Here is a 22,394-nt window from a genome sequence, read left to right as displayed (position 1 = left end):
GCTCTATCTCATTCTAGCCAGTTCAACTTGGATTTTCTGCTTTATGTAGCTGAATATAACTCTTTCAGAAATGTAACACCTAGCGTTATTTTAGATTCTCCCATTTGGATTCAAATACTAGTTATCAGGAGAGAATAAATACGACATATTTTACTGGGAGAAGAGACATTGCTAAGATTAAAAAAAAAATAGAGGTATTTTGAGAAGGATTTTCCCAGTACTAATAATGTTTTTTAAAAAATATTTTCAGAGGGGCCGGCCCTGTGGCGCAGTGGTTAAGTTCGCATGGGCCCGGGGTTCGCTGGTTCGGATCCCGGGTGCGGACATGGCACTGCTTGGCAGCCATGCTGTGGTAGGCGTCCCACGTATAAACTAGAGGAAGATGGGCACGGATGTTAGCTCAGAGCCAGGCTTCCTCAGCAAAAAGAGGAGGACTGGCAGTAGTTAGCTGAGAGCTAATCTTCCTCAAAAAAACCAAAAAAACAAAAAAAAATATTTTCAGAGATGATTCATATGTGCATTCTTTCATCCTTTTTAACATTTAAAACGATATAACTTGAAAGATCATGTAAGTAGAGAAATGAAAACTTCAAAAAGTCCAAAAAGCCAAGAGAGATTTTGTTAATTCTAAATTCCCACTCTTGGGGCCGGCATGGTGGTGTAGCGGTTGGGTTTGCACACTCCGCTTTGGAGGCTGGGGATTCGCCAGTTTGGATCCTGGGTGCAGACCTACATACCACTCATCAAGCCAGGCTGTGGTGGTGTCCCACGCAGAGGAACAAGAAGAACTTACAACTATGATATACAACTATGTACTGGGGCTTTGGGGAGAAAAAATAAATAAAGAAAGAAATAAAGAAATTCAACCTCTTCCGAGTTTAATATATCATTACTTGTTATATCTATCTTTTTGAGCAGGAATTAAAGTAGGCCAGCTACTCATGTTTACCTTTTACCAAATCATTCCAAAAGTTAGTTGTACAAAATTATTTTTAAAACTCAGTGGGTTTTCTTGGCTATGTCTTCCTTCTGTTAACATTAAGCACCATATTCCCTTTGAGAGCCCATGGGTCCATGTTATCATATCTGAGACGTCATCATGTTTACTTTCTTATGATATCATTCACATTAGCAGTGACTATTGACAAACACTGATTCTCCATTTTCACCTGGATAAAAGTAAAAATGTAAAGGAGGAAACATAATTTTTCTCCTTAAGTTGCTATTATTTGCCAAATAGGCATTTGAATTATTACAATTAACTCACTTATTGTTAAAGTCTAACAAATACCAATGACTTTAGAGATTTTTATGAAAATTCTGATATAGAAAACCATTGACTTATCAGCTTTGTTTAAGAGAGGAAGTATCCTTTGTCTATTAAGTTATACAATTTATTTGCTGAAAGGAGGAACAGGGAGGGCATAAGTTAAATGTTGTTTAAAAACTGAAAAATTCAAACAAAGAAAAATACCCCAAACAATCAGAAGCGTGGTTCTGAAGGTAACAGGCTGTATACAACTAACCTTGGTGCAAACCAAGATGGGATTAGTACTACAAATAAAGTGGTGCTGAAACTCAAAGACAAGTTAATCTGAGTACAAGAGTCAAAGAAGACTCCTCAGATGAGGTGGCATTTGAACTGGATCTTGAAAGACAAGAAAGATTTTGAAAGTTTGCAGACTATGAGGAAACCATTCCAGGCAAAGGGGAGAGCATGAGTGGAGATGTGCATAGGCCTGGTAATTTTGAGAGAACAAGGAAGGTTAGATTCTTGGAGACAGGGGATGGGAGAGTGGATGTGGTTTGGGACTTAGCATGGCTCTTGTTCTTCAAAGCCACGTCTTATGAAGGATACAGAAATGAAACCAACAAATGCCTAAGTGAGTGACAGTGAGGGAGGGTAGAATGAAAGGGGAAATAGGCTGTTACAAGAGAAAACAGCCAAAGTTGGACACTGCTCAGATGGGCTTCCAGGCATTTCAGCAACATTGAAACTGAGACATGAAAGGATCCAGCCATGTAACATCTGGGAAAGAGCATTTCAGGTAGAGGAAGCAGAATGTGGTGTGTTTAAAGGACTGAAAGTGTGTCTGAGAGGGGTTGAGTGTGTGAAGGGGGAGTGGCAGGAGGTGAAGTTGAAGGGGTATGTAGGAATCAGATCATCTCCAGCCTTTTGTGTCATGTAAGGAGCTTAGATTTTATTCTGAGTGTACAAGGAAACCACAGAAAGGATTTATGCAGGGAGGTGGCATGGTTTGGTTTATGGTTTACCAGATCGTTAACTGATACACGGAGAATAGATTGGAGAGGAAGCAAAGAGACTACGAGGCCATTGCAAGAATCTGAGTGAGATACGGCAGTGGTTTAGCTGCGCGGGTAGACGGGGTAGGAGGTGCAGAGGTGGTGACAGTGGATTTGAGAGTTATTTAGGAGGTAGAATCAAAAGAGTTCACTGAGGGCCGGCCCGGCGGTGCAGCGGTTAAGTGCACACGTTCTGCTTCGGCAGCCTGGGGTTCGCCAGTTCGCGGTGCCAGTTCGGATCACGGCACCGCGTGGCAAGCCATGCTGTGGTAGGCGTCCCACATATAAAGTAGAGGAAGATGGGCACGGATGTTAGCTCAGGGACAGTCTTCCTCAGCAAAAAGAGGAGGATTGGCAGCAGTTAGCTCAGGGCAATTCTTCCTCAAAAAAAAAAAAAAGTGTTCACTGAAAGTCTGGGTGCAGACTTGGGACGGTGGGGAAGGAGGAATCAAGTGCAATCCCGTTAAAGTCCCATGACTAAAGTTATAGCAAAATTCTGGCAGTCACCGTATTCAGGAAGAGGTTATAAAAGAAACTGGAATTCTCTAGAATTTTCAAGATTCCTATTCTACTTACAAATTATAGAACAATAAACATAGGTAGTGATTCTGATGTTATAAAAGTTAGACCTATTTATATCATAGTCTCACTTCTAAGGACCCATCACACTAAAAATAAATTAATTTTTAAATGAATTAAACTTATTTAAAATTTGAAAGTGGATTCCCTAAAATAAATATAATACTCTGTGGTAGTTGTAGGTTAGTTTTTGGATTTTTCTTGCAATCCTTTTGAGTGTCTTCTTTATTTCAATTAAATTTTCATGTTGATTCTAACAATTTTAGCTTAATCTCTTTTTATTTGGTGTTAATGATGAAATGCTCATCCCTGAGATGGCAGTGGACAGATTCAGCTAGATAAGCGAATACCTCAAAACTAATTTTAACCATCTAACTATTTTTCCTACCAAGACTTGGACCCGATTTCTTATGAAGAACAAAGAAGACAAATTTTTTGCACTTCTCAGTTTGCACTTAATTCGGTGAAATGATGACCTGAGCCATCTCAAAAGGAGTAGAGAAGAATCCATATTGTTTGAGTCCTGTGAAGTCACCTATATAATTGACTATTGGCTAAAACCTATTTTTTTTTTTAATTTTTATTTTTTCCTTTTTCTCCCCAAAGCCCCCCAGTACATAGTTGTGTATTCTTCGCTGTGGGTTCTTCTAGTTGTGGCATGTGGGACGCTGCCTCAGCGTGGTCTGATGAGCAGTGCCATGTCCGCACCCAGGACTCGAACCAACGAAACACTGGGCCGCCTGCAGCGGAGCGCGCGAACTTAACCACTCGGCCACGGGGCCAGCCCCGCTAAAACCTATTTTTAAATAGTCTACATATTACCGACTTATGCACTGACAGATTTTTAAATATCTGAGAAGGCATATGTATATTTTTGTTTTCAAATTTCAAAACAAAAGTTTTCAAAGCTCAGGTAAATGAGAAGGTCAGTAATATTTTTCTTGACTACTCGTGTTCCGCCACATAGAAAGAAGAATTCCTTTTGAAAGATGTATTTTTAAGTGTCTTTCAAAGAAAGTTTGGATTTGGGCTCCTGGTGGCGCCCAGGAAGTGAAATGAACCATAAATGAGACACATCAAAAGTAACTTACAAAGAACTTTTTTAATATTAAAGTGATGAATCAGAGCTCAAATTAACAAGTAAAGGAGTCCGCCTATAATGAAAATCTTTTTCCAACATAACACTTCATTATAAAGGGAGTTTTTCTATAATAGAAGCAAGTGTAATTACATTTTTATATATAATTAGGACATTATTATCATTTCACCATATCAAAGTTCATTATAAGACATCTCCGATACATTTTTCATAGAGCAAAAATAAAAAGAGAACAGGAGTCCTTCAATTAGACTCATATAAGGACATCCACAGAGACTCTGAGAAGCTGATCAAACAGCTTACTTAGCCCAAAAGGGACCAGGTAGAATCCACGTTGCTTTTATGACACAGAAGTTGCTTTTTTTTGTATCCTGTATAATTTCTAATTATAGTTTTTCGCTCCGTTCCTATTCAACCAGGAGAAGCTAAAGGTGCAGGCTTCTCAGCTGGAACCCAACTTTTCCCAATGTTTCAAGCTGCCGTACCGCAGATCCTTGGTGTTTCCTCGGCTTGGCATAATTCTCCCTGTGCCGAACGCAAACACCTGCCAAGCCGGAGGGAATCTACAGACTGCTCTGTTTCACCAGTTCTATAAAAATAACTGAGGTTCCCTTCTTCCCCCACCCCCACCATCTTGTAACGTCTTTGGAAGATAATTAAAGTAGCTTCTAAAAAATAAGAAAGTTACACGTGTTAAAACAGATTATATAACAGCCATGTCTAGTGGAACATGAAGAATTTGTCATGTGTTAGGATTCGTAAATGCGCGTGCAAAATAAATTTTGACTTGTGGAAGTTAGTGTACTAACATGTAAAATGTTAATTAAAACATTTTTTATGCGTTATTTTACGGTGAATGTTGCTTTTGGAGCAGATGAAATGATGAAGACAGCATGATTTTGGGAATTGACTCGTACTTAATACTCTAACCTCAGAATTTCTTCTTTTCAGCTTATTTAAGACCCCTCGCAGAGCAATGACCCCTGTGAATTTATCGTCTATGTTCAGCTTAGTTTTAAATTCTTCACCCTCTGCTTTACAAGCAGCATGTGTGAGGTGTGCCAGAAAAGGACTTCTTTCTGACCCTCCTAATTAGAGGACTGGAAGGTCAGCACTGGGAGCTGTAGAGAGCTTCCGCATTGTACAGAAGGGGAAACTGAGACACACAAAACGCCATCCCTGGGCCTGGAATTGGCAGGGACCTTTCTGCTCCATTCCATTCTGACAGCATTTGTTGTGTTTCTCTGCAACTCTCACAGTTCCAAAGATTTAAAAAAAATTAAACTGTTATCTCCACTGCAATAAATAACACCTTTACTTTAAAGATATTTTTAATGTGTATGTGTTTATTTTATGGTATACCATCTCAAACTCCCCATCCTTTTTTTTTTAGATAGCAGTTTGGTATGAAGTAATATATGTCCACAAATAAAATACAGGTAGGTTATCTCTGAAATTAATGATTCAGATGGTACTTCAAGAGTTCCAGGTTTATAATTTTAAATATCAATTTTTGTTATTAAACTACTACCAGAAACATCACAACTAATTAGGTTTTCTGATTAATAGAATTTAAATAAGTAGACAATTTTACCTGGCCTCTATAGATCCTTTTATTCTCTGTGTTTTTGACTCTTCTAGGTGCATAGTATTTCTTATAATATCCCCATAGATTGCATACTCAATGTTAAATTCTAAAGAACTCTAAAGAGCCAGGTCATCCATGGATTTTAAATAACGTTTTTATCACTTAAACCACACTCCTTCTCCAAGTAAGTGATAACTCATAGATGTCAAAATTGTGATGCGGCCGCCCTGGGGTGTAGTGAGCAAGTTTGGCACGCTCTGCTTTTGCTGCCTGTGTTCACGGGTTCGGATCCCCGGCTTGGACCTGTGCTACTTGTCAGTCATGCTGAGGCCTCGACTCACAGATAAAGTGGAGGAGGATTGGCACAGATATTAGCTCAGGGCTAATCTTCCTCAGGGGGAAGAAAAATTGTGATGAACTAGTTTGACCATTCACTCGTATAGCTGTAAGTATAGTTGTTTAGACAGAGTGAATCCTGTTAAAAATTAACTTATCTCCCTAATTTAATAAACTGCATTTAGTGATCAGTAGCTTCTTACTGTAGTCCTGTTCCTGCCTGTAATCCTGCCATGTATGTGATTGCATCCTCACTGTCTTATGGACTAAATCTTTATCAAAAAAAGCAGCCAGTATTTCTGTACTCAAGTAGCTTTCTGCTTATTCCTTTTGAATGTTCATGAGATTTAGTTGTAAATATTAGAATTTTCTATGAGAAATTATTTCTTGGAGTCAGACACTTTCTTCTTTCTCTATTCAGACTAAAATACTAAATATTAACATGATAGTAATTAAGATGATAGTCTCTGTTAGTGATTCTTAAAGTAAGGGGGGAAAAATCTGAGAAACACCTTCTCATTCTTTGCCTTCTAAACTTAAAATCCTTAAGTTAGCATAGAGGAGTCACAATTCCCTTCAATTAATCTAAAAAAAATAATCTTTCAGGTACATTATTTAAATATTGCAAGTTAAAATTCTAAACATCAACTCTTTTTCTTTTTAGCTAAAACAAAATTCATAGTCTGTCGAAAACAATCAACAGAAGGGTGAGTAAATCAATTATTGGATTAATTTTATTAAACCTTTACATATGATCAAATTACGTAACTACCGTCCTATCTCACACTGAGTAAACGCTTTGACGGAAAATGAACGAGTTCATATCATGGACAGCACTGGCCTCCAGCTGCGTTTCTGTGCCTGAAGGTCCAAGTTTTGAAGCTGTCTCAAATGAACCCAGCCTGTCAGAGAGGCCCCTTCACACGAACTCGTGTGTGTTCGGTTGTAATCGGTTTTGCCTGCTCTGACTTTTCAAGGTTCATGTGCTGTTTGTACATTTACATGCATTTGTTTATCTATATTTCTTCCACTTTACTGTAGGCCCTTTGAGGGAGGAAGTTTATTTTCCATTTGATTTATACCTTTCCATGGTAGCTGGTGGAGAGCTCTGCCCACCACAGGTCTTCAGTAAACATTATTGGTTCATTTTCTAACTGCTGGTTACTATTACATTATGATTTTTTTGTTTGTTTTATTTTAGTTCTGTGGTACTACCTCCCAAATAAGCTGAAAACTTCTTCCTTTTAAAATCCTGTGAACGCTGGTGGGGACGACTGGGACTGAAGGACTAGAATGTACTGTGAAGTCCCCTCTGCATTTGTGATAAATACCGTCCAAGTTTTCAGATGTCTTCGTAAGGAAATGTCAAGGATGTGCTTCTTATTTACAGCAGAGGCACCCTTTCACAAATCAAAGAAAGCACAGGTTTTCCCACTTTGCTTTCGGAATACGGGGCCGGGTGAAGCACCCCTTTTAGCTTATCAAAGAACTGATCACTCGCTCACAGTCTGAAGTTCTGCAGATTCATATTTAATTATGTTGGCCAATTATTTTGCTACACTCACAGAAGGGGGAGGATGGTGACATAGAAGAGAATTCCCAGACCACATAAACTATTGCTATCCCTCCCAGCCATCACTGCCATACTATCTGCATATTCTTGTCTCTTCTCTTAAAAAAATGAAACTTTCATCTGTGAAAAGAAGAGCATTAAAATAAAGTGCAACAGAAGGAAGCTGTATTGGCATTGGCATTGGGGGATAGGTTGCAAGTGCTTGCAGTTTAGAAATGCATTTTTTGCTTCTCTAGGAGAAAAATTCTTGAGCTTATTGTATTTACAGTAGAAAGCTCTAGAAATGTTTTTACAACCTTGACCCAAAATTGGATTGATTTATTACACTTGGAAGTGGGAACTCTGCTCTTTTTAACCTATAGCTCTTTGAGGTTAATATTATTTTTCACAAAGAATGTGTGTATTATATGCATATTTCGTTTCAAGTGGTGGCTATGATTGGAATAACATTCAAGTTGGATTTAAAAGCAGGCTTTGCACCACTTAATGAAGTGACCAATTCTCAATTCAATATGCTATTTTCTTGTGCAAGAAAATAGAAACTTTATGAATGATAAATTTAAGTATCTAAATCTATTCCCTTTTTTAATATTTCTGGCCCTAGGTTAGGGGCAATTTACAAAAGGCTGAGACGATTTTGTTTTAAGCTTTACATTTGTGGTTTCATCTTTGTTGAGATAGAGTAAATCCTGTTATGATTCTCCAAGTGAGAGTCTAACTTATTTCTACTCTAGAAAATTAGGCAAATGATGGTGCACTATCACTCACAGGAGTAGACCTTTTTATTTGTCTGTACAACCAAAGAAATCTACTTTAAATGTTTTTTCTTCTGTGAGACCTGCTCTTAAAAAGCTCTCTCTCCAACTCTCTACACCAGACTGTGTGTATTTTGCAGTCATCAAGCCATCCCTTCGCTTATGCCTGCTTTCACTCGGATAGATGTCCAAGGATGACCACAATGCTAATAGCTGCTCTCGGGGAGCTCCCAGCCTGGCTGTAAAGCTCCCGAGAAGAGCACAGACATAAGGTTAATGCTTTCATTACTTCAAAAGCAGTGTTTGCTTGCTTCTCCCCCATCCTCCTCCAGGAGAGTTGCTTTGCCCGTGAGATTTGCCCTGGGGTTGAAACACTGCAGCAGCAGTGGTTCTGGTGGACGGAATTCCTTCTCCAAGAGATGATGCAGCCCTGGCTCCGGTGCTGAGATGTTGCCTCTCAAGGGCAGCTTGGACAGCTGTCATGGCCAGCTCATCTCTTATCTTTTCTGACCTCTTCTGACCTCATTTCATCCATAAGTAATGTCTGAAGTTTCATCCAGTAGAACATGCTGCTGCTCCAATAATCTATTTATTAGGGCCCACAGTCGACCAGTTGGCCAAATGAGCATGGCAAGCAATCTCTCCCAGACGTCCTCGGTGCTTGACAGATGGCTGTGTCAATTGTGTTTAAAGACACTGTGTGCCCCTTTTCCCTTTTAGGCCCTTTTAAAGTTATACCAGCCAAGTGGAGTGAGAGAGAAGATCCAGACAGCAAGACAGATATGAAGCTCAAAAACCACAAGAGGAAATAATGGGAAGATGGTATAAAAGGATATGAGTGAGATTGGGGCAGTGGGTAAATTCAGGACATTGTCCGCGAATGTGGTCTCAGCTATATCCTTTTCCACTCATTCTAGTCCTTTTATCTTAAATCCAGGATCCCATTCTCCCATCCAGCACTTAGATGTGATTTTAAAAAGCCCCGCTCGAGTCAGACACAACTCCTAGATTGCAGTTGCCACTTGCTGCTCAGCAGGGTGTCCTTGTGCAGGGCACAGAGTGCTCAACTGTCCCTGTCAGCCACGTTTGCCTATTGCTTCTTTAGTAACATCAGCAGAAGGCAATAGCTCTCTTCTCTTGCAGCATCAGGAGCTCACCACCCCAAAAGCACAAGGCCTCGACAGTCACTCCCCAAAGCAACTCTGCCATGTGACCACATAGACATGCTGTGTGTGTCGCTTGGAGGCCAAGAGATGCGCCTTATAGACCACTACCTATATAATACATACTTAGTTTTGTTTCTACAGAGGGATGGGCACTTGTTTCTAAATAGCACGAGAGAGTAACTTTTTTATTGTTTACAATAAACTGGTCACTTCCCCTGTTTCAAAATAAAAATAAAAAGATTATCTTTACACTCTAGCAACTATTTTAAACAAATACAATGCTTTGCTACAATCTATGGAGGTTTTTTTGCACTCCAGTTTTGTCACTCATTTTGTTTCATTCATTCAGGAAAAGATGGCACGTGTGTGTTATCTTGAGCGCTCTATTTAGGCGTGGTGAGAGGTAACACAGTGCATGAGGGGATGGCTGCTATCTGTGTTCATAAAGCTCCACACGGAAGAAGAAGAATGACCTTTCTTTCCTGTTTCTTATTAGACCCTTATGAGCTGAGTTCCTTTACCCAGAAAGAAGCATGGGATTCTCAGCAAGTTGCCCACGTCAGGTAAGATAGTGGAGGGGTGGGGTAACGAGGTGGCTACTGGCAGACATTTTGAGCTGAAGCTCAGTTCTGCTAATCTAAGTCCCTTAAAGTGTTTCTTGAATCCAGCTGCTTTTCTTCAGCTGACTATCGTCATCATAGTTTGGAAAACTGCACGCTTTCTAATGGTCTCCTTGCATCAGCCTCTTCTAGAGGAGCCAATGTTCTTTCCTTACAGCTATTAGAGTTGTCATAACAGGAGATCAGATTATGTTACACTTTCCCTTTGCTAGAAGCTTCCAGTTGGCTTCTTGTTGCCTATAGGGTAAATTCTAAATGCCTTAGCTTAGCAGATAAGGCCTTGTAGAGTCTGCTTAGACCTACCTGCCTAGTGTCATCACCTGTCATTCTGTCCCTCCCTTCTCTCCCCACCCCGCCCCCACACATATGGCCTACACTCTGGCCTCGCTGACAGTCTCACCTTTGCCCAATGCTGCTGCTCATCCATGACTCCACGCCTCAACACCCGTCTCTTTGTCCAACTAGTAAGCTTCTCTTCACACGTTAAAGATGCAGACCCCAGGGCCCTCCTCCTCATGTCCTAGGGCCCTAGCAAAATCCCTGGCATGGGAACAGCATGCTAATAAATGCTTCTTGATGGAATGGACATGTGAAAGAGAAATTGGTTGTGCCTGCTCCAAGGCCTATGTCATGCATATCCCTTTTAATTCATTGTTTAAAAGAGCTCAATGATAGGATCATTCCATAGATGTTTCCAGAGTGAGCATGTGACCACCTCTGGCACACACCACATTCACCATCTGGAAAAAGAAGCTAGTGACGCTTTGAATATAGCTACAGAAAGCAAAATTCTGTGTACAATCAGATTACTTCTTAAGCACACAAACTTCATCCCTGATTTCGCATAGCTCTCACCTTATTAGCAGTTGGTTCAGGCCTCTCTGTTCAGAGTCACTAGGAATCCTTATTTTCCCTGTTATTATTTTCCTCTTGCTTCGAAGAAGTACCACAGTGCTGTTTGGGTGATTGTTGCTCTGTGATGCCAAGATCTTTTAGAACAATGCGATGATGGCTGTTCGTACCTACTACCACTGAGACAAGCCCAGAAGTTAAATTATGAAGCAAATGTAAGCTTTGAAGAAATTTTTATTTAATCTGTATTCCCCTGTTTCATCTGCACATCCATCCAGCACAATCTGCATCATTATTAGCCACATCAACTTGCTAAAAAAAAAAAAGAGTAAAAAGTAAGACATCTGTGTTATAGCATTAATATATTCAAAGGTTTTTACTTTCATCTTGCAGGCATTAACAGTGTGTAAATGCAATGTAAGCGCAACTTACAACAGTACGAAGTTAGCAGAAGAAAAACGTATGTAGGAGCCTAGAAAAAGAAGAGGGGCTTATAAAAAAAAAAAAAAAGAGAGTGAGAGAAAAGGTATGTTTGTGTGCAGGGGACAACCAGTTTGGGAATTATGTGAAAAGCAGAGTTTTATCTATACATAGAGTATTTTGCCTATTGCTGTTCCATATCTTTATTTCTAATTGCTAGCACAATTTCTAAGGCACTGAGGCAACCCTGAAGCGGTGTGCTGAAGGTGTGTTTGTGCTGCTATGCCCTCTGGCTTGGCTGCCAGCCTATTCCCTTAGATCAGAGCCAGAAGGCAGACTGTTTTCGAATACCGATCACCTCACCCGGACCTAATCCTTTGAGTTCTCTTTGGCATCTATTCCTTCTGCCAGTTTCCTCTTCTGTTCCTCTCTTTTCTTCTGAAGTTGACAACAAAGACATCCTCAGGGCCCTCCTTGATGTAAGACCACTCTTGATGTTATTACAGTGTGTTTTTTTTGTACCCTAAAGTTGTGCTACTTTTATATTCAGCTAGCACAATATTTGCACACCAGAAGATAAAGAAAATGTGAATACGTTACACAGAGTGATAGTTTCTTTTTAATTTGTACCCCTCAGTGTTTTTTGATGTAAACCCTTTCCTTTCACTGTCACTCATCTACATACCTGATCAAGAACCTGAAGGTCTCTCTTTATAGACGATGTTCCTTCTATACCTTAAATTGGCCTGACCTGCCACTTTTAATTTTAAAAATACGGCTGTACGAGATATGGATGAATATGGAATGTCTATGAAGCACAAAACTTTTGAACGGTTCCTGTCCTCTGTGATAGTGAATTTTAAAAGGGAAATCTCCAAAGAGCTAATTAGTAGACAAGTAGAGCTCAGCCTGAACAAAGCTGAAAAGATAGCAGATAACTAAAAGGACCTGGCCATAGCTGACAAAAATCAAAGCCCTAACAGAGAGCTGGCAGTAACCTTGGGCTGCTAACTGACAGGGATAATAAAAAAAAACCCTCTGAACCTGGCGGAGAGTGACAGCCCCACGATAGGCTCTCAGAAGAGCACAGTATCTCCACCACAAGGAAGCAGTAATCTTCCAGCAGGCAAAACCAGAGGCTCCTCTCGCCCACCTCAACTCCAAAGGATGTGAACTGGCTCCGACCACCACTCATGGAGGAGAGACAGACAGATGACGCCCAGGAGCTTTGAAAAGTTCCTTGAAAAGTTCCAGGCTAGTAGCTAACTTGAATGTAGGAAGTCTTTCTGGAGTGGTGGGAAGAATATGGGGTAGCCCAAGATAGAGAAGGAGCCAGGTTGTTGCCGGCGGCTCAGGAAGATGAGCAGTGAAGAAAAGCCGAGGGAATGTGCTAGTTGGAAAAGCCAATGCAGGCCAGGTCTTAAGGAGCCCAATGGGTGACAAAAAATGGTTGGAAATAAAGGAATGGCCCTGGAAAGAAACTTGAGGCACACAATGACAGAAGGAAAGTAGGAATCAAGGAAAAGAATAACAGCAAGGCAATAATAGTTCCTCCTTAGAAAACGTAGTTGCTAAGAAGGAGTGTGGAACAGAGAGCCACATTTTAAAACCACTAGAAGGGAGAGAAAACAGAAAAATCGTGATCTTTAAAAAACCCTTTTGGATCCTGGGCGCGGACATGGCACCGCTCGTCAGCAGATACCGAGGCGGCATCCTACATGCCACAACTAGAAGGACCCACAACTACAATATACGACTATGCACTGGGGAGATTTGGGGAGAAAAAAGCAGGGAAAAAAATTAGCAACAGTTGTTAGCTCAGGTGCCAATCTTTAAAAAAAAAAAGAAAAAAACCTCTTTAATTCACTAAGAAGAGAGAAGACGTTCCGGTAGGTTTATATGAGGTTTAGACACTAATGAGCCCTATTCTCAAATCCCGAGGGCGCAAAGTTCATGAGAGGTAAGAAAGGATGCTTCCGTTAACTGAGTGATGGTGTGTGTTTATGAGATTCCATTATATATTTCTGGACATAGCAACAAGTCTATTTAGGAAAGAAGCCAAGCCCTAACAAAACGCTACAACTTCGAGGAGGGTGAAACTTGAAAGCAAGCACTTAAAAAGCATTCTGCTTTGAAACCCAAACGCTGATAAGATGCATTCAGTGGTTTTCATTATCCCTAAATAAGGTCTTCATTCCAGTCAAGTTCTTCTGGTTCTACATTTATTCTTCCTCGAGATATTAAAATCAAAATCTTTACTGATGTTGTAGCGCTTGAAGACGTGCTCAGTGATTGCAGACCCCAGGGATGTCATCCCAGGAGGGAAACAGGCAGCAAGGCCAGGTGAAAGCTTTAGAAGGGTAAATCTGAGGGATTTTTTAAAATGAAGGGCATATAAATATGCTTAAATTCAGGGAAAATGGATCCTGATTTTCTTGCTCAGACTTCAGCGTCTGCAATCATATACTTCAAAATGTATATTGTATTTATATAATTATATTTTTATGGTAAATGTTACTATGTTTATGATTTATCTTAGGAGTGTCACTGACTCCTCCTTGCACCACAATCCTATTTCACAAAGAACACGTTTGACAAGTTAAAAAGCTTGGTTTGGCTCAGAATGAGTCCGATCTCACATGTCTGTCTGACTTTGACACGAGCGACAGATAATTGAGAAAGATCTTCCTGAGTCAAGCAAATATCTGAAGACTTGGATCATGGAAAGTCTGCCCCATCTTAAACTTGATCCAAAGGAATAATTTTCTCTTTTCATTTGGGATCAAGATTCAACATCTATTTTGGAAAAATAAATGTATATCAGAACAGGGTATTTTTTAAATATATCTGCTCATATTCTAATATCATTATTTTCGTGGTAGAAATATAGATAATTTCTTTCTTTCTCTTTTTCTCTTCCTTCCATCCTTCCTTCCTTCCTTCCTTCTTTCTTTTTTTGAGTCTCAATGTATAATTTGGAAGTAAGGAAAAATGATGTTGAGATCTTTTAAATACGTTTGTTAATATGATTTTCTTTTGTTTCTTTTTAAAGACTTAAAGTGTTTGTTTTTTAAAATCCGTGTTCCTCAGTAGAGACTATATTTTACCAATCATTAAAGTGCATTTAGACAATCCTTAAAAGCTAAGGATTATGTCACTTAGATTGGAGTAAGGATTCTTGATGGGAAATTTTCTTTATATATTTTTGTATTGGAGAAATTATGTATATTTCCACAAGTGGAATGTGACAAGGAACTTATCTATAAAGTTGATGCTTATAAGAAGACTAAGACCTATGGTTATAGAATAACTTTTTCTAGGCTTCCTTTAAAAATGATTTAGTTTTCTTTTTTTCCATGATGAATGGTATGATTCTTCCTAGATATAGAGAATCCTTCATGATTATTTTCTTATTTAATTATACAGGATTCTGCCTTGTGAAACAGAATATGTTAATTAAAGATCTTGAGTATAAAGTGAATTTACTCAATCAAATTAACTTGAAAAAACTAGTTGAATTAAGTAAAACAGTTATGCTGAGAACAAGTAGTTGAATTCAATCAAATGCTACTTCTAAAAGAATTATTCTAATGATTTTCTCCAAAAATGCTACTTATAAAAGAATTATTCTAATGATTTTCTCCAAAAATAAATGGTGGTCAAATTACTCCCTTTATGCCATCTCAGACTGTGTGAACATCACTGAAATAGAATAAAAGATGGTGTACATAAAAGTGATACAGAGAAACTTGTCCACCAAAGTCACAAAAGATGAAAATTTAGAATACTTACCTTTTTAAAAAGTATATACCATATTTTAAAAGCATTTGTGAAAACTATCGCTTTGGGGTATTTTTGAGTAATTGCATTAAATAGCCAACCACTTTTTTTTTTCTTTTTGATTAATGTGAACAGAGGGAGGGGTAAGAAGGGAAAGAAAAAGAGAGAGAGAAAGAGAGAAATTTCATCTATTCAGTCCAAAGATGTTAAAAACTATTCCCACCATATGAGGCCTTTTTAAAGCAATATAAGTGAAGAATTCTCTTGCTATAGCCAAATCTACTTTTACAGTTTGAAAAAGGATAGTTGTGCACATGACACAGCTTTTATTGTCCTTTGTCATCTAAAACATGATATGTTAAATTTCTTTTTGTCTTTTAAGCTTCGTGGGATTAGGAATAAAATACATAAACTGAGGGACAGTAGTAATATTTCCTTATCTAACTACTGTGACTCTGTAGGTTTCTCTTTTCTCAGCTATCTTATTTGCAAAACAGTGATTCCAATTAGAGATGAAAAACGCATACAGTTAAAAAATAAAAGGTAGCAGACTACTGCTTGTAATGATTACCTTAGATAACCCCGAGCTTTTCCCACTTCTCAAACACGTGCATCATCACTAATGGAATCCACTACAAGATCTCCGATTTGTGGCAAATATGAATAATTATGGTGTTTAAATTTAGAACTATACTCTGAGAATTACATTTTGTATATCTATTGTAACAATTTCCTTCTTAGTGTGCCTCATATAAATGTTTGTTGATTATTTTTCAATTGTACAAATGGCAAAAAGTAGGAAGTAGGTGTGTTAGTGGGGTTTTAAAGTCCAAGATTTCCTGATTCCCAGTTTATTCATGAGATCATCATCCTGATGACTCAATTGCCTCTTGAGTCCTCTGAACATACTGACGGGAAATGTGCAGTTTCCTCTTTTTCATAAACCGTCATAGAATAATATTTAATATTAAATTGAAAAATTTTTTATTTAAAAAAATTAATTTTCCAACATGATAAACTGATGCCTTTTAATATAATTACTTCAGAGTTAACTTTCCTGGGTGAAAATGAGCATACTATGCTTTTCTTTAGGTAATTCTTTTCCATATTTTATCATCAAATCAAATGATGTATATACCACAATTTGATTGAATAATGCTCACAGTAAACACCAACAATGGGTACACTCAGCTCTGGACTGAAAGCAGCGTAAATGCAGCAGCTGTTCTATGCAAGAGGCTAATTATGCATGATAAGTGTCTAATTGGAGAGCAAACACAAAGCTCATTTCATCTAAAAAGCAACGAAATTGGTGTGACACTCAATATTTCTCTTATGGGTTTTTCAATTGACCTTACTAAGTCTGAAAATGAGGACTGAGTGAATGCCACTCTATACTCTTGGCTCTGGCATCAAGGAAGGGGGTAAATTTTCCTTTGAGAAGGGCTTATGACTTGTGCATGCAGCTGAATGCTTCTGAGTACCTTACTATCTAAATAGGATTTCTTGGTTCTGTACCGAGGTGTTATGCATTGTAACTGAAGGCCAGTTACGTCTTTCCTCAACATCCTTGCAAAATATAAAGGTCCTCAGTGGTGCAAACATGTTGACAGATTCAGAAAATCGACAACAGACTTCTCCTTTAACTACTTGTCTCATACTTCTGAAATATCATGGTTGAATACCTCTGATAAAATAAATATTTTAAGCCGGACTAAATATAAAACATTACTGATCCTGCTGCCTTCTTTACATTTCATAAATTATTTCAAAGAAGCAGCATCTACTTGCACCTGGTTTCTCACATTCTAAGGAGGCCACATCGAGTCATACACCACTTCAGAATCCACAGGGGCCAATCTGCACTGCACTGTGCTCTGTAGACACTCAGCTCTGTGATAACAGACAGTACTTCCGTCTTGCTCATCATTCTGCCTGAAATGTCTATCCCAGTACCTGGCACATAGTTGGAAACCAAAAGAATATGTTTTGGGTAAGAGAATGAATGGGTGGAAAGAGAACAATTATGGTTATCCAATTGCTTTGAGCTCTAATGATGTCATATGTAGGTAATGGGGTGGGCAATTTCTTATGATTTCCATTTTTTCTAATCATTTTTGTGTTTTCTACAGAGGATATAGCATAATATATCACACATGATGAGGGGAGACCCTTAGAGGCTTGAATCATCCAGGTTGATGTGCTATCACCGGGTAAATGGCGTGACCACTTCGAAGAAAGAACACATACTTTTGAAACAGATAGACTTAGCCTTGTATCCCAAGATTCTTGAACTTTCTGACCCCCAGGTCCTTTGTCTTAAAATGCTCACCTTGAATAGTTGTCTTATTAGATGAGAAAATAAATATAAGCTCTCTAGCATCATACCAAACAACATATAGTAGGTCTGGATTACATACTGGCTACTCAACTCCCCTTTATAGCTATATATAGATTATGGATAAAATATATAGAGAGATATATTTATATAGAGATAAATTACAGCTATATTTTATCGAGAATTTGAAGGAAAGAATTCTTAAAAATGTGTTAAAATGTAACCTTTTTTAACTTCACTGTAACCTGTGAATTATGCGTCATTCTGCAGTTTTCACTTACAGCTTTGGACGGCCTATCACTGGTTATTTGATCTAGTCTTTCTACAAAACATATAAACTGACTCTTGCCTTAGATGAACTCATCCAAATTAGTCATAGACACATAGACATAGACTTACAGCAAGAACAGAAACAGTTACTTAAAGGAAATCAACATTAAACTCAATGGGCCATATTAAGCCTACACTGAATGCACCTGAGCTGCACTCTCCTTTGACAGGGTAATTGTAGGGCCGAGGAGTGAGGCTGAAGGCTGAAGTGATTGCACAGATGGTGGGAGGGTGGAAGACAGGTGTTTGAATAGACACACTCTTCCCACTAGGTCTGTCCAACTCAATGATTCTCAATATATTTTTCTTGCCCCACAAGTTCCATTTTTATTCATATTGGTTCTGCAGATGGCCACTGACTAAACAATACAAAAGACAGTAGACTATGTTTAAATATTAAACATGACATTGACATGGGCTGATCTAGTTATTGGAAAGATAATTGTGTACATTTGTGATGAGAGGAGTAAGTGTTTAATGCCATTAGTGGACATGAATTCTGAAAGCTACGAGTAGGTTTGGCTGCCAGAAGAGAATCAGCAAGTTCTAACAACTCTATTTGATCAATTATATTAGAGTTAACAGTGCATTGTCTTCTCTTGTCCCTATCACCACCAGAAAGGAACAAGCATGAGTGATAGCACAGCTTATGTCAGTATCTGTAAAATAATATTTTGGCTTATAGGGAGACAACTGGAAGCTGAATTAGATTGAATCTGGCCCTGCTGGAGACCACTTCAACCTAATTGGCAGCATTTGGTCAAAAGTCCTTGAGGCAGTCATCCAGAGATGTTTGAAACCATTCATGGCTCTGAGGAGTATAGATTTTGGATGCCATTGTGTCAGAATAAAGCTTGAGGGACTGGTGACTAGCCTGAAAAGGGCTGCAATTGCACATCAGGAGAGGATAATATGAGACTTACTCTGAAGAAAGTAATGTCAATGAAGTAGAGAACTAAAGATATTAATTGTCACTTTTATTTTATACAAAGTGCTAATAATGCTTCTCTTTACTCCAACTACATTCTGCCTTTCAGCTAGATTTCATCTTAACTAAAAAGGAGTGCAAATCCTCTGCTTACAGCAGTTGAAAAGGTTTTGTATACTGAGCATCATATTGCTTTCATGGAGGACAGCAGGCACTATTTTACATATGGAAGACTCACAGGCTTGCTATCTCTATCCCTACTATTGGTGCTGCAAAACAGAGTCCATTCAGAACAACGCTAGCCAGCTGGGAAGCAGAAGGGATTCTCTCTCTCATATCTGCAAATAAATGCATAGAAAGTATTGCATGTGCTCTACCTGAGGCTGACTCCTTCAGATTGTAAACAAGTCTAGGATGTTGGAAATGCAAAACTCGTTTACCCTTCATCCAACATGTTGAGTGCATTTCACGTGGCAGGAACCATGGCGGGCACTAGAGAAAGAGTGATGGGTAAGATGGAGCTGGCCTGTTTTCATAAGACTAACAACCAGCTATGGGCCAGAGACAGCAAACAAATAGGTACACAAATAAACATTAAAAAATAGAGCTGTGACTTGATGTGTAGAAGAAATAAAACATGCAATGGGCACATGTAACAGAATGACCTGGCCTAAGCTGGTCAGGCAAAGCTTCTCTGAAGAAAACAGTATTTATGCTGAGACAGGAAGCATGAGTATTAGTTAACCTGATGAAGAATGTGGAAGAGCATTCCAGTTTTGAGACTGAATTATGTGAAGGCCCTGGAATAGCATATCTGAGAAGAAAAAGGAAGATCAGCATATTTGAACATAAAGATGAGATATACAGGGGCAAGATAGTGTAAGTCCTATGGGAACTTAGGTTTCTTTCTTTTTTTTAAAAAAAAATGTTTATTTTTTTCGGAGGTGCATCATATTTCAAATTCTGTATACATTACATCATGTTCACCACCCGAACACTAATTATAGTGCACTCCCTCACATGTGACCCTAATCACACCTTTTGCCCTCCCCCCCTTCCCCAACGGTAACCACCAGTCCAATCTCCAATGCTATGTGGGTTTTTTTTTTTGTCGTTTTTATTTTCTACTTATGAGTGAGATCATATGGTATTTGACTTTCTCCATCTGACTTATTTCACTCAGCATAATACCCTGAAGGTCCATCCATGTTGTCACAAATGGCCAGATTTCGTCATTTCTTATGGCTGAGTAGTAGTCCATCATGTATAAATACCACATCTTCTTTATCCATTTGTCCCTTGATGGGAACCTAGGTTGCCTCCAAGTCTTGGCTATTGTGTATAATGCCGCAATGAACATAGGGGTGCAAGTATCTTTATGCCTTTGTGTTTTCAAGTTCTTTGGATAAATACCCAGCAGTGGAATAGCTGGATCATAGGGTAGATCTATCCTTAATTTTCTGAGGATATTCCAAACTGCTTTCCATAGTGGCTGCACCAGCTTGCACTGCCACCAGCAGTGAACAAGGGTTCCCTTCTCTCCATGCCCTCTCCAACATTTGTCATTTCCTGTCTTGTTAATTATAGCCATTCTGACCGGAGTGAGGTGATACCTCATTGTAGTTTTGATTTGCATTTCCCTGATAGATAATGACGTTGAGCATCTTTTCATATGCCTGTTGGCCATCTGTATTTCTTCTTTGGAGAAATCTCTGTTCAGACCTTTTGCCCATTTTCTAATGATTGTTGGTTTTTTTGTTGTTGAGCTGTATTAGTTCTTTGTATATTTTGGATATTAATCCCTTATCTGGTATATGGTTTGCAAAGATCTTCTCCCAATTGTTAGGTTGTCTTTTCGTTTTGTTGATGGTTTCCTTTGCTGTGCAGAAGCTTTTTAGTTTGATGTAGTCCCATTTGTTCATTTTTTCTTTTGTTTCCCTTGCCCGGTCAGACATGGGACTTGAAAATATGCTGCTCAGACCAATGTCATAGAGCGTACTGCGTATGTTTTCTTCTAGAAGTCTCATGGTTTCGGGTCTTACATTCAAGTATTTAATCCATTTTGAGTTGATTTTTGTGCATGGTATAAGGGAACGGTCTACTTTCATTCTTTTGCATGTGGCTGTCCAGTTTTCCCAACACCATTTATTGAAGAGACTCTCCTTTCTCCATTGTATGCTCTTGGCTCCCTTGTCGAATATTAGGTGTCCCTAAACGTGTGGGTTTACTTCTGGGCTCTCAATTTTGTTCCATTGATCTGTGTGTCTGTTTTTGTGCCAGTACCATGCTGTTTTGGTTACTATGGCTTTGTAGTATAATTTGAAATCAGGGAGTGTGATACCTCCAGTTTTGTTCTTTTTTCTCAGGAATCCTTTAGCTATTCGGGGTCTTTTATTGTTCCATATAAATTTTAGGATTCTTTGTCTATTTCTGTAAAAAATGTTTTTGGAACTTTGATAGGGATTGCGTTGAATCTATAGATTGCTTTAGGAAGTATGGACGTTTTAACAATGTTAATTCTTCCAATCCAAGAGCACAGAATATCTTTCCATTTCTTTGTGTCTTCTTCGATTTCTTTCAACAATGTCTTATAGTTTTCAGTGTAAGGTTTTCTTCTTGTACAGTAGGAAACTACTGAAAAGTTTACATAGAGGCTGAGGGGTGATATTTTTAAAAGTTCACTTCAGATGTGTTGTGGATAACTGGAAAGATAAAAAGCTGAAGTAGAGAAAGGGATTAAGAGACTATCATAACATTTCAGGTGAGAGATGAGAGTGACTTGAACAAGGATGGAGCATTGGTAATGGAGAGAGAAGCGTGTACATAGGTGAATTGACTTTTCTGCAAACTCTACCTGGACCACGTACTTTTTCACAGCTAATTAGGACAAAGCCTTTAAATTGTATCTTATTTTCTGGGAAATAATTGCTCCCCTTTTGTAAATAGGCACGGCAATACTTACAGTGTCAAGAACAGTGTTTAGTACAGCCAGGAACTGCCAGGAAGATTTCAACAATGTGAGGTTAATTCTTGTATGGATAATAATGGATTTAAGTGAAGCTCTATCACTTCTACCCCTTGATAAGGGACCATGTATACTGTTAAAAAGCAAAGTTCACCTGGGTAAATTTAAAGATCTAATTGGCTTTATTCAATGATTCTTGAATCAGGCAGCATCCCATCTAGCAAATAGAAAGGAGTTCTGAAAAGCTGTACAAGACAAAAACCTTTTATAAGCAAAGGGGTCAGGGAAAGAAACTTTCTAGCAGAGAATGGATTGTTTCAGGAAAGGTCACTATCCTATGCAGAACAGGTGTCTTGTTGGGCAGATTACCTCACTAGTGCTGACCAGGTAATTCCAGGCTGATGCAGTAAATGTTACATTCATAGGAGAGGATTGAAACTGCAATTAGATTAGGTATAAAGTCTTGGTTTACTGAGGTGAGACTTAGCACAAGTGACTCAATTTGGGGCCTGTTGTTTCTTTTTTTTTTTTTTTTTTTAACAATTCCCTCCTTTTGTTTAGACTCTCAGCTTACCTGAGAGATAGGATCAAAATTTAAGATATTATTGCTACTCCCAGCTACCACTCTGTAGTTTTTGCAGCTTTTATTGATCCTGTGTGATATTCAGAGGTTGTGATGCATTTTTTGTTTTTTTTTTTTGGCTGAGTCTCTGTCGCATGCACAGGTCATGACTTCAGGCTCACAATTTTCTAGTTATTTT

At 38.7% G+C, this 22,394-nt stretch overlaps 1 long non-coding RNA gene across 2 annotated transcripts in view; it reads left to right on the top strand.

The window, feature by feature from the left end:
- Positions 1-22,394, top strand: part of LOC123284211 (uncharacterized) — a 217,610-nt gene that overhangs the window by 171,002 nt on the left and 24,214 nt on the right. The window contains exons 2-5 of one of the 2 annotated variants that reach the window (XR_011501946.1): positions 5,376-5,421; positions 6,571-6,613; positions 8,955-9,056; positions 9,897-9,963. This is a non-coding gene — a long non-coding RNA (uncharacterized lncRNA). Of the gene's footprint in view, positions 1-5,375; positions 5,422-6,570; positions 6,614-7,107; positions 9,057-9,896; positions 9,964-22,394 lie in introns of both variants that reach the window. The other variant, XR_011501947.1, reaches the window with a different exon arrangement.

This window comes from Equus asinus, chromosome 3, assembly GCF_041296235.1.
Source record: "Equus asinus isolate D_3611 breed Donkey chromosome 3, EquAss-T2T_v2, whole genome shotgun sequence".
NCBI classification, from domain to species: Eukaryota; Metazoa; Chordata; class Mammalia; order Perissodactyla; family Equidae; genus Equus; species Equus asinus.
Note: the sequence above shows the minus strand (reverse complement) of the source record. Positions and strands in the feature narration are given on the sequence as shown.